Below are 12468 nucleotides of genomic sequence, written 5' to 3' on the forward strand. Positions count from 1 at the left end.
ACAATACAATACAATATAATATAATAATAAAGTTGGAAGGGACCTTGGAGGTCATCGAGTCCAACCCCCTGCTCAGGCAGGAAACCCTACACCATTTTGGACAAATGACTGTCCAATCTCTTTTTAAAAACTTCCAGTGTTGGAGCATTCACTGCTTCTGGAGGAAGGTTGTTCCACTGGTTAATTGTTCTAACTGTCAGGAAGTTTCTCCTAGGTTGCTTCTCTCCTTGATTAGTTTCCATCCGTTGCTTCTTGTCCTGCCTTCAGGCGCTTTAGATAATAGCTTGACTCCCTCTTTGTGGCAGCCCCTGAGATACTGGAACACTGCTATCATGTCCCCCCTCATCCTTCTCTTTATTAAACTAGACATACCCAATTCCAGCAGCCTTTCCTTGTATGTTTTAGCCTCTAGTCCCCTAATCATCTTTGTTGCTCTTCTCTGTACTCTTTCTAGCGTCTCAGCATCTTTTTTACATTGTGGTGACCAAAATTGGATGCAGTATTCCAAGGTGGCCTTACCAAGGCATTGTAAAATGGTATTGATACTTCACGTGATCTTGATTCTATACCTCTGTTAATGCAGCCTAGCACTGTGTTGGTTTTTTTGGCAGCTGCAGCACACTGCTGGCTTATATTTAAATGATTGTCCACTAGGACTTCGAGATCCCCCTCACAGTTACTACTATTGAGCAAGGTACCCTCTATACTATACCTGTGCATTTGGTTTTTCTTGCCTAAATGTAGAACCTTACTTTTTTCACCATTGAATTTCATTTTGTTAGATAGTGCCCAGTGTTCAAGTCTGTCCAGATCCTCCTGTATCTTAAGCCTGTCTTCTGGAGTGTTGGCTATTCCTGCCAGCTTGGTGTCATCCGCAGATTTGATGAGTTCCCCATCTATCCCCTCCTCCAAATCGTCGATGAAGATCAAGAGAGTGAATAATATCTATGCTAAATTTTATTTAAGTATAAAATGAATTAGATCCTGGTTTCAATCAATACTTCTTGGAGTTTCTCTCCCTAAAACATTCAGAGTAAGTTGAACATCCCTGGTTTAGAAGATTCCATCCCAGAAGTCAAGCTGAGAGCAGAAAATGTTTTCAAGTATGAAAAGCAATTACCAAGGCATATCAAGTGAACTTGCTGAAGGTTGTAATTTCAATTCAGTCTTAGTAGATTCATAATGTATAGTGTATTTTTTCAAACCTACACAATCTACATAGTGGCAGCCAAATTTTGCTGATACTCAGGGATAGGTAACTCATTTCCTCACAAATCTTCACCTAGCCTGGTAAGCCCACTAATTAGTTGATATTAATTACAGCACTGCATTTCTGTCTTAACAGAAGTGTGTGGTTGGAACACACTTAACAGCACCTATATCCAAATGGTCGATGTCCAACTCTGCCAGACAATGGGTATAATCTCTGGCACATTGTATTCCATTCCTGTGCGCTGGTTAGCAGTGCTTAGCCCCACTTTAGAAGACAACAAGCTCTGGCTCGGCTTTGGTCAAGGATGCTGAACAACAAGGTTCTCCCTATTCACCAGGACAATGCACAGCCATCACAAGACTGAAACCCCCATTGACCAGCATGGAAAATAGCTATTTGTTTAACATCTACCCAATCTAACCCTGAGAATGCCTGGAGAGAGAGGAATGGTCCAAGGTACCCTCTACCAAACTACCTGGTTTTGACCTGCCTTGCTCTGTCTCAACAAAATTGAATTGTATTAGGTACAATACTAGAAGAAGTGCCTCTATCCTGTATCAGTGCATATGAGAAGATTTCTTTTGTTGCAATTGTGATGCTGATATGCAAACTATTAAACATATTGTGCAAGCTTGCCCATGACGTGCATTCTCTGGTTCCCTAGAACAGGGCTTTTCAACTGGTGGTACACGTACCGCTTGTGGTGCTTTGCCACATGGCAGGTGGTATGCAACTGCTAGCCAAGTGTAGCAGGGGAGGGGAATGAGCCCAAGCAACCCAAGCCTGAGGGAGAGCCAGCTGCAGCTGCAGAACTGTTTGGACTCAGCAGAAGCCCCAGCAGCCTGCAGGGTTTCAGCTGATTGGCTCCAACTGATTGGCGCTTCCAGAAGCAGCTCATAGTTGGAGGTGAACTGAAGAAAAGGGGGGGAAGAGAGGAGAGGTTATAAAAGAACGTGGTTTGGGTTGGGGAAGGGGAAAAAAACAACAGGAAAGGTTTAATCCCTTTAAACAAATGAAATTAGTTTTGCCCCCTTTAACTGAGTCTGTCTCTGGCTTTTAGAAAGTTTTCTTTGAAGGTAAGCAGGCTTAATTTAAAGCTAAAGCTTTTCGCAATTGCCGGAGCCTTTCAGTCTAATAATAATAATAATAATAATAACCCCCAGTGAGGCACTACCTTGACGTGGTTGTGGGGCTTGTGTACTCTGAGGAAGATGAGAGCTATGCCAGAGGTTCAACCATACTGGACAGGTCTCATCAGAGGAGTCAGACAAAGAGTGTCTCTCCCATAAAAAATATGGTGAGACGTAAATTTCAGAATGCCATACCGGCTCGGACGTCGCCCGGGTTAACAAGGTCCGCGCTAGATATCGGAGTTCCTGGATATCTGGTGAAAAATGGGTTACAGGACTCAGGACTGTTGGCTGAGCAACCAGGGCCAGCAGCTGCAGAACTACTGGAAGAAAAGGTGTTTACCCGTCGCAGATACACAGTGATTGAAAACAAAGAAATAATGATCTGTTACTACAGATCAAGTCCAACAAGAAGAGGATATCTAAAATAAATGCACCAGTTGTGGAAAGAACAACATCCAGAATCAGAAATAACAGAGACTAGCAGATCAACGCCGATTTATAACACGAAATAAAGTATTCACAGAAACAGAATTGGACGAACTGCAAAGGTTTATCCAGGGCAAAGAAATCAAAGCCTTACCAGAAGTAATTCAGAATGTAGAGGCAAACCAGGGGGAGTTGGCAGTGAAGGAATCCAGCAGAGATATACAACTGTTCTCATTTGGAAACCAGGCACCTCTTCCTCAGGAAGAACAAAACCCTCTAACTAAAGAAATAAAAGAATTGAAACAAAGAATAACTGAGCATCTAGAACAGCACAAAAACAACAGAATAAGGCTACCTGCATTGAAGCTTGTTCCAAAGAAACAGCTAGCACAAGCATTAAAAGATGCAAATACTGCAATATCAAGTATAAGCACCAATTCACTGCAAGAAACAAACCAACTAATGTACAGCACAGCTGCAGTTATAACAGAATACCTGGGATGCAAAATCAACAAAAAAGAAAAACAAACAAACAGTGCACCAGAAAAATGGAAGGTTAGACTAGAAAATAAGATCAGCAAGTTAAGATCACATGCAAGCAAGCTAGAACAGATGAAAGAAAAGAAGCTGAAGAACAAGAAGACCAAAAAATACCTAATCAAGAAATACCACTTAGAAACAAGGAAGATCAAGGAAGCACTGGAAATAATAAAGCAACAAATAACAGCTATAGCCAGGAAAATCAGTAGATATGAAGCTCGAATTGCAAACTATAGGCAGAACCTCCAATTTCAATCCAATCAGAAACGTTTCTACCAATCCATCAATGGAGAAACTGCAAGGAATCAGTCAGTACCTGACAAGGAAGAAACAGTGCAGTTCTGGAAGCAGATATGGGATAACCCAAAGAAATACAACAAGGATGCGGCTTGGTTAAAAGAGGTGGATGCAAATAAAACAGAAGTTGAAATGAAAGAACTAGTAATAACAACAAAAATGGTAGAAAAAAGAGCAAAGAAAATCAAAAATTGGTCAGCACCAGGTGAAGATGAACTGCATGGGTTTTGGTTGAAACATCTAACTGTTATACACCCACTCATTGCCAAGCAGTTCAACAATATACTACAAGGAGGAGAAATTGAAAAGTGGCTAACAACTGGGAAAACCTACCTAATAATGAAAAATCCAGCAAAAGGGGCAACACCAGGTAACTACAGGCCAATTACCTGCTTACCAACAACTTTCAAATTACTAACTGGTGTGGTAGCTGATGCAGTACAACAGCATCTAGTTGAAAACAATCTCTTTCCACCTGAGCAGAAAGGAAACCGCCCCAATAGCAGAGGAACAAAAGATCAACTCCTAATAGACAAAATGATCTTGGAAAACTGCAAGAGAAGGAAGACCAACCTGAATGTGGCATGGATTGACTACAAAAAGGCATTTGACTCTCTGCCACATGATTGGATAATAAAGTGCCTAGAAATAACAGGAGTCAGTAGAAACATCAGAAAATTTGTGCAAAGATCGATGGCACAATGGAAGACACAGTTGCAGATCAATGGTGAGAGGCTGGGAGAGGTTAATATCAAGAGAGGAATATTTCAAGGAGATTCATTATCACCATTACTATTTGTTATTGCACTGTTTCCTCTGTCAACAATACTGAATAACTCAGGACATGGCTATCAAACATCAAAAACATCTGCCAGACTATCCCACCTCCTTTATATGGATGATCTGAAGCTGTATGGAAAAACATCATCTGAAATAGAATCGCTGCTCAACACTGTCCGTATATATAGCCAAGATATTGTAATGGAGTTTGGCTTGGACAAATGTGCCACACTTACTATCAAACAAGGAAAAATAATGAAAACTGAAGGAATCAAGATGCCCCACGAAAATAACATTAAGAGTCTGGATGAGGAAGAGTACTACAAATACTTGGGTATCCTTCAAGCTGACAACATCAAGCACACTGAAGTCAAGAAAAAGATTAGAGGTGAATACATCAAGAGAGTGAAGAAGATCTTAAAATCCAAACTCAATGGAGGAAATACCATAAAGGCAATCAACACCTGGGCAATCCCAGTCATTAGGTACACAGCTGGAATAGTGGACTGGACTCAAGCAGAACTAAAAGCAATGGATAGGCAGACCAGAAAAATAATGACAATGAATCATGCCCTTCATCCACGCAGTGACATTGATAGACTTTATCTACCAAGGCAAATAGGTGGGCGTGGAATGCTACAAGTACATCAGATGGTTGAAGAAGAAAAAATGGCTTTGGAAGAATATCTGAAGAACAATGATGAAGATGCACTGAAATTAGTATATCAGGAAGGCTTACTGACTACTGGAGAGACCAAACTGGCCTACAAGAAAGACCAAATGAAGAACAGAATAGAGGCATGGGAAGACAAAGCACTACATGGCCAATACATGAAAAAAATAGCTGGGAAAGCAGATAATAATAAGAACCTGGCAATGGCTAAGAGCAGGAAAATTGAAGAAAGAGACCGAGGGACTAATTCTGGCTGCACAAGACCAAGCCTTAAGGACAAATGCATACAAAGTCAAAATTGAGAAGACAGCAACAGACAGTAAGTGCCGCCTATGCAAAGAAGCTGAAGAAACAGTGGACCACTTGGTAAGCTGTTGCAAGAAGATTGCACAGATTACAAGCAGCGGCATGACAAAGTAGCAACAATGGTGCATTGGAAGATCTGCAAAAAATATCATTTGCCTGTAAGCAAAAACTGGTGGGATCATAAAATAGAGAAAGTCATAGAAAATGATAAAATTAAACTGCTCTGGGACTTCAGAATTCAAACAGACAAGCACCTGCAACATAACACCCCAGACTTAACAATTGTCGATAAGAAAGACAAAAAAGTCTGGATAGTGGACGTGGCAGTGCCTGGAGATAGCAGAATAGAAGAAAAGGGGCGTTGTCTTACCTGAACGCCTTTTCTCAGCATGAAGATGTAGCATCCACCGATTGGGTAATCAAAGCCCTCCTGCTCAGATTTAGACTAAGACCAAACTTTAGCCACGCCTCCCTTGGGTGCTCCTTTCCCAGTTTTGTTGAGGCGAAGCATTCATTAGGTCCGACACAGTAGCTCCTCCTGAAAAAAATCTGCCTAGACTAAGTGTTAAGGGTGGGTGTGGATGCTACATCTTCATGCTGAGAAAAGGCGTTCAGGTAAGACAACGCCCCTTCTCCAGCATGATAGATGTAGCCTCCACCGATTGGGACATACCAAAGCCACCCGTGTCCCTGTCGGGAGGGAAGTCTAGGCTTGTGGCTCATGCGTAGAGACTACCTGCTGCAGAACCCTTTTGCCGAAGGATGCGTCTGAGGCAGCGAATTTATCAAGCCTGTAATGCCTTATAAATGAAAAGGGGGAAGCCCAGGTGGCTGCCCTGCAATCGATTTCCTCAATCGAGGCCTGAGTGGACCAGGCCGCAGATGTAGCAGCGCTACGTGTAGAATGAGCAGTGATGCGAGGAGGAACAGGAAGAGACTGAGTCCTGTAAGCGTGAGAGATGCAGGCCCTAATCCATCTACCAATGGTCGAGGATGATACTTTCAGACCCATGGAAGAAGGTTGGAAAGACACAAACAAGGCCTCCGATCTACGAAATGCAGCAGTTCGCTTCACATAGTGATGCAAAGCCCTGCGTACGTCTAATGTATGCCACAATCTTTCAAGACAGTGAGAAGGTCGCGGACAAAAGTCCGGAAGAATCAGATCTTGATACCTGTGGAAGCTAGTATTGACTTTCGGAATGAAAGAAGGGTCCAATTTTAGGATCACTCTGTCATCCAGAAAAACACAAAGATCCTCCCTGATCGAGAATGCAGCAAGTTCCGAGATGCCTCATGCTGAGGTGATGGCTATCAAAAAGGCTACTTTCAATGAAAGGAAGTGTAGTGAACAAGATCTGATGGGTTCAAATGGTGAACTGGTAAGAACCTGCAGAACCTTTGGCAGGTCCCATGTGGGATATCTGTGTACTACAGGGGGACCTGTATTAACGGCTCCCTTAAGGAAGGCCGTAAGAGCTGGATGATGAGATAGCTGTACCTGATCCTCGCAAATGAGGACCGTGGATAATGCTGCGATCTGCCTACGGATGGTATTGTGAGACAGTCCCCTGTTTAGTCCATCTAAAAGGTAGTCCAATAATATCGGAATGGTGGTAGCCAGTGGGTTGACCCTCCTGGTGTTACACCATGCACAGAAACTTTTCCACGTGGCATCGTAGATCCTGTTAGTGGAGGGACATCTGGAGGCTTGAATTATAGCAATCACTCCAGTCGAATAGGACTGTCTAATTAAGCTCTCCCTTTCAAGTGCCAAGCGGCTAGTTGAAGCCAGTGCGGGTCCGGATGTTGGAGCTGACCCTGACTGAGGGAAATGCGATCTGCTGGAATCTTCCAAGGTGGGGAGATCGATAGGTCCACGAGATCTGCAAACCAAGGACGCCTTGGCCAATGTGGGACCAGCAAGATTAATTCTGCCCCCTCTAATAGGAGTTTCCTGATGACAGCTGGAATCAGGGGAAGTGGAGGGAAGGCATACAGAAGTCCCTTGGACCATCTGCTGTGTAGCGCGTCCGTTCCCTCCGCCCCCCATGACGGAAACCGCATGAAATACCTGGGAAGCTGAGCATTTGCTGGCGAAGCAAACAGGTCTACCTGAGGCTGCCCGAACCTCTCCGATATTTCCCTGAAGAGGTTCGGTTCCAATCGCCACTCCGAGTGGTCTATCGTCTCCCTGCTTAGAGAATCTGCCTGACGATTCTCCTCCCCGGAAATGTGTTCTGCTCTGATGGATTTCAGATGGGATTCTGCCCACAGACCCAATGCTAGGGCCTCCTGCATGAGGGACCAAGATTTGGTCCCTCCCTGTCTGTTGATATGAGCCTTGGCTGCGACATTGTCCGTCATTACCAGGACATGATTCCCCTTCACTATGCTGGAGAACTGGCAAAGAGCCAGGTGTATTGCCCTGAGTTCTAGCCAATTTATATTGTGCGTGAGGTCGTGCTTGGACCATTGACCCTGAGCCATATGTGTCTGCATGTGTGCTCCCCAATCGAACAGACTGGCGTCCGTGGTCAGGATAAGTCTGTAAGGCTCCTTGAAGAATGTCCCCTTGTGTATGGCTGGTGACCCCCACCATCTGAGTGACTGTAGAGCGTGGGACGGAACTCTCACCTTCCGTGTGGAGGCACTCATGTTCCGCTTCTGGAAGGGAAGCAGGAACCATTGTAGATGTCTGGAATGAAGACTGGCCCACGGCACTATTCCTAGGCAAGAAATCATCTTCCCCAACAGCTGTGACAACTGGACAAGGGGAACTACCTTCTCTCTCTGGATCCTGCGAATTAAGGATCTGATCCCATCCCTGCGTTCCTGGGAGAGGTAGACCTCGCATTGGTCTGAATCTATCACCGCCCCTAGATGCAAGATCCGAGTGGTAGGGGTGGTGTGGCTCTTCTTGAAATTTATGGAATGAACTGGACTGAATGATTATATCGTCCAGGTAACATTGTACTCTTACCGGTATTAATCTGAGATGTGCCGCTAATACTGCCCGTATCTTTGTGAATACCCGTGGTGCCGAGGATAGACCGAAGGGAAGTGCCCTGTACTGATAATGTCTGTTTGCATGGCAGAAGCGGAGGAATCTGCGGTGATGTGGTCTGATAGGAACATGAAGGTAGGCTTCTGTCAGATCTATGGAGGAGAAGTAATCTCCCTTCCTGACACTTGCTAGAATGGACCTGAGGGACTGCATTTTGAACTTCCTGTAGATTAGGAAGCGGTTGAGTTCCTTTAGATCTAATATCGCTCTCCATCCCCCTGAGGGCTTGGGAACCACGAAGAGAATGGAGTAGAACCCTTTTCCTTTTTGTTCCGGAGGAACTGATTCTATGGCTCTTATTTCTAATAAGTGTGATATTGCTGTGTCTACTAGTTCGGCCTTGTGTGCGTGTCTTGAGGCGGGGCACTGAAGGAAATGGTCTGGTGGTATGGACTTTAGTTCTAGGGCTAGACCGAATCTTATGGTCTCTCTCACCCAGGTATCGTTTGTGGTGACCTCCCAAGTGTCGCTGAACAGGGTTAAGCATCCGCCTATGGGAGGGTCCAATCTGGCATCACTTAGACCTTCGGAATGGACGGCCTCCCGCCCCCCTGAAGGGTCGCTTGGTCTGGAACTGACCCCTGGCTCCTGAATTCTGGCGGTCCTGTTGGCGATCCTGTCTGGGGGAGAAGGATCGGGAACCTCTGGGTCAATCCCAGGACTGCCCTGATCGAAAGGGCTGCCTCCATTCCCAAGAACTTCTGGCCCTGAAGGACTGCCTGCGAAATTCTTGTTGAGGTCTCCTATCCGTCTTCTTGGACGGATGAGCTATGGTTTTTCTCTTATCCTTCCCTTCAACCAGGTACGGCTCTAGGATTTGGCCAAATAAATTCTTGCCACTGTAGGTGTCTGTAGCAAGACGCCATCTTGACTTTAGGTCAGCCCTCCACTGTTTGAGCCACATGAATCTGCGGGACGCAACTGTGGCTGCAATAGATCTGGCCGAAAATTTGGCGGAGTTGAGGGAAGCATCTGACATGTATTCCGCCGCTGTTACTAGTTTACCTAGAGTATGTTGTGCGCGTACCTGGTCTGGAGGAATTAATGCCTGTAGTTCCCGGAGCCACATGATAGAAGTTCTCACGAAAAAGGACGAGGACGAAGACGCCCTGATGACCCAGGCAGAGGCCTGGTGAGCCCTGCGGAGAGAAAACTCAAAACGTTTATCTTCCGCCTTGAGATGTTCGGCCATGTCTCCAGGAACAGTGGATGTGGAGAACAAAGATGTTAATGGAGCGTCCACTGTGGGAACCTCTAGAAGGGAAGAGAATGCAGAAGATACATTATACAATCTCTTTTCTGTGCTGCTAGGAGAGGGTAGGGTGGCCAGTGAGGTCCACTCTTTTTCCACCGTCTCGTGGAAAACAGCTGGACAAGGAACTTGTTTTTCCTCTACCACCTTTCTAACAAACAAAGGGTTTGACTCTTGTGCAGCCGAGGTAGATGGCTTGGGTTCCTGCTCCGAGACCAGGTTGGCTGTTGTGCAGGCTTTTAACAAAAGAGATTTGAATAAGTTTGGATCAAAAAGCCCCGATGTTGGGGTTGGATCCTGATTTACCTCCTCATCCTCAGACATAGGTCCTTCAGTTGTCACCAGGTCAACAGATTCAGTCTCTCCAAACTGAGATGAAGTCTCAGAAATACCTGAACCCGCTGACTGGGGACGTCCAGTGCGGTCTGCGGGCAAGGGTGGAGAAGGTGAAACCTGTGAGGGACCAGCTGCTAAGGAAGAAGACATGAATTGATTGAAGGCCTGGTGCATAAAGCTCTGAAACTGTTGAGCCCATAAGGATCGCTCAGCTGAAGGCACACCAGCAGCGGTGGTCTCAGGAGTATGCGTACTAATGTTAGCAGGAGAAATGGAAGGCCCTGGCAGAGGGCTTATAGGGATATGTTGTCTAGGGGCAGATAGACTGACCTGTTCAGTTCCCCCTTGAGGAGACCCTGCCCTGGGGGCTTGATAAGACGGCACCAGTGAGGGCTCATAAGGTGAGCTGGCCAGAGAAGCAGGGGGAACCAATTCAGCTTCTCTGGACCTGAGCCTTTGTGCTTTGGAGAACTCTTGCTCCAGTGCCTGTGTCTCCTCGAGGCCTCTCGCTCAGCAGTCTTGGAGGGTTCTTTGGTTGATAAATGCTTGGTTTTAGCTTTTTTCCTTCCCCCCTGTATTTGAATCAGAGGATCTGCGTTTTGCTTGAATGGGGGGAATATCAGAACCCTGCAAAGCCTGAGGAGACTCACCATCTGCCATTGTGCCCAGGCTTTCCAGGTAGGAGACGCCCTGGGGTGGGGGTAACTACGCAGATCAAGTTGTCCGGGAGGGAAGCTTCCCACGCCCTAAGACAACCACAATGGCAAACAGCCAGAACAGCTGTCTAAAACTGTCTGCTGGGCCCTGCCGGCACAGCGCCGGGAGCTAAACAGAACAGGTCAGGAACCCCACAATTTAAGATAATAGGTGTTATTATTGTTATTATTTTTTTTATTTTATTTTATTTTATTTTACTTTTGTAATAAATCTCTGAGAAGCAATGCGTCGAAAAAACAACAGCTAAACCCCCAAGAGGACCCAACGCAGTGAGTCACTAATGCTAGGCCTGAATTGGAGGCAAACAGCAACCTTAAAATGGAGACCAAGCCCAGCACCAAATTCAAAATGGCTGCCACAGGTCTTCTTTGTGCCTAAAAATGGCCTCTCCTCTTAGTCAGAGCTGTAAGACAGCTTCTCCAGCCTCGTCTTTGAAGTCCCCGTTCAGGCAGGCAAAAAGACGGAGGGAACCTTACACACACTTCCCCCCTTACAGCTACAAGGCACCACAAACTACTTGCGATTCTACAGCCTGGGGGAGTCTCTGTGCGATCCTGGATAGAGCCTCGTGGCTACGAGGCAAGAGAGAAGCTCTGGTAATCGGCTGAATTCTCCAGAAACGCTGGCAATAAACATTGTTATCAGACACAAGGGAAGCCTCCCTCGGTGTGCTGAACAGATACTCTGAGCTGAAAAATGCCTCAGTGGCAAAGCTCTGACGATCCACGAGGCCAATTAGGCCCTCTGGAAAGCAACTCTCCAAGGTTGCTAATTCACTATCCTTTACTAAAAAAACAAAAATTATGTAAAGAGTACACTACAGGAAGCTATTTAAACTAACGATTGCTGAGGAGCTAACAAAACTGTGTCCTCTCTGAGCATAGACTAAGACAAAACTGGGAAAGGAGCACCCAAGGGAGGCATGGCTAAAGTTTGGTCTTAGTCTAAATCTGAGCAGGAGGGCTTTGATTACCCAATCAGTGGAGGCTACATCTATCATGCTGGAGAAAGAACTGGAGAAGATAACAAAATACAAAGACCTACAAATAGAAATAGAAAGACTGTGGCAAAAGCAAGCAAGGGTAGTACCAATAGTCATAGGCTCCTTGGGTGCAATCCCAAAACAACTGGAGCACCACTTGAACACAATTGGCATTGACAAATTCGCTATTAGTCAATTGCAAAAGGCGGCCTCATTAGGAACTGCTTCCATCCTGCAACAATATCTGTAATACCATCAAACATCCACATCTGCTATCCCAGGTCCTGCGTAAGGACTCAATAGGTAGACAAAATGCCAAATCCAGTCTGAACATCTGGCTGACTGTGCGATGATCGATAATAATAATAATTTAAAAAAAAGTTGGTCTAGTCCAACCCCCTGCTCAGGCAGGAAACCCTATACCATTTCAGACAAATGGCTGTCCAGTCTCTTCTTAAAAACCTCCTGTGTTGGAGCATTCACCGTTTCTGGAGATAGGTTGTTCCAGTGGTTAACTGTTCTGTCAGGAAGTTTCTCCTTAGTTCTAGGTTGCTTCTCTCCTTGATTAGTTTCCCACATTTCCACCATTGTGACACATGACACGCCTGAGGCAGCTTAAAGAGAAAAAAACCCGGAGTTTGTGTTTCCTTATTTTCTTGCTTTGCACTTGATTCCTGTCTTTAAAGGTACAGGGAAGGGATTGGGGGGTGCATTCTGACTACAGTGGGGAAGAGCTCAGAAGGGCA

At 45.4% G+C, this 12468-nt stretch overlaps 1 long non-coding RNA gene across 2 annotated transcripts in view; it reads left to right on the forward strand.

The window, feature by feature from the left end:
* LOC120302662 overlaps nucleotides 1–12468 on the forward strand; it is a 53398-nt gene that overhangs the window by 8556 nt on the left and 32374 nt on the right. The window lies entirely within an intron of this gene.

Source organism: Crotalus tigris, unplaced genomic scaffold (genome assembly GCF_016545835.1).
Source record: "Crotalus tigris isolate CLP2741 ecotype Arizona unplaced genomic scaffold, ASM1654583v1 scf7180000024437.13266115, whole genome shotgun sequence".
NCBI lineage: Eukaryota > Metazoa > Chordata > Lepidosauria > Squamata > Viperidae > Crotalus > Crotalus tigris.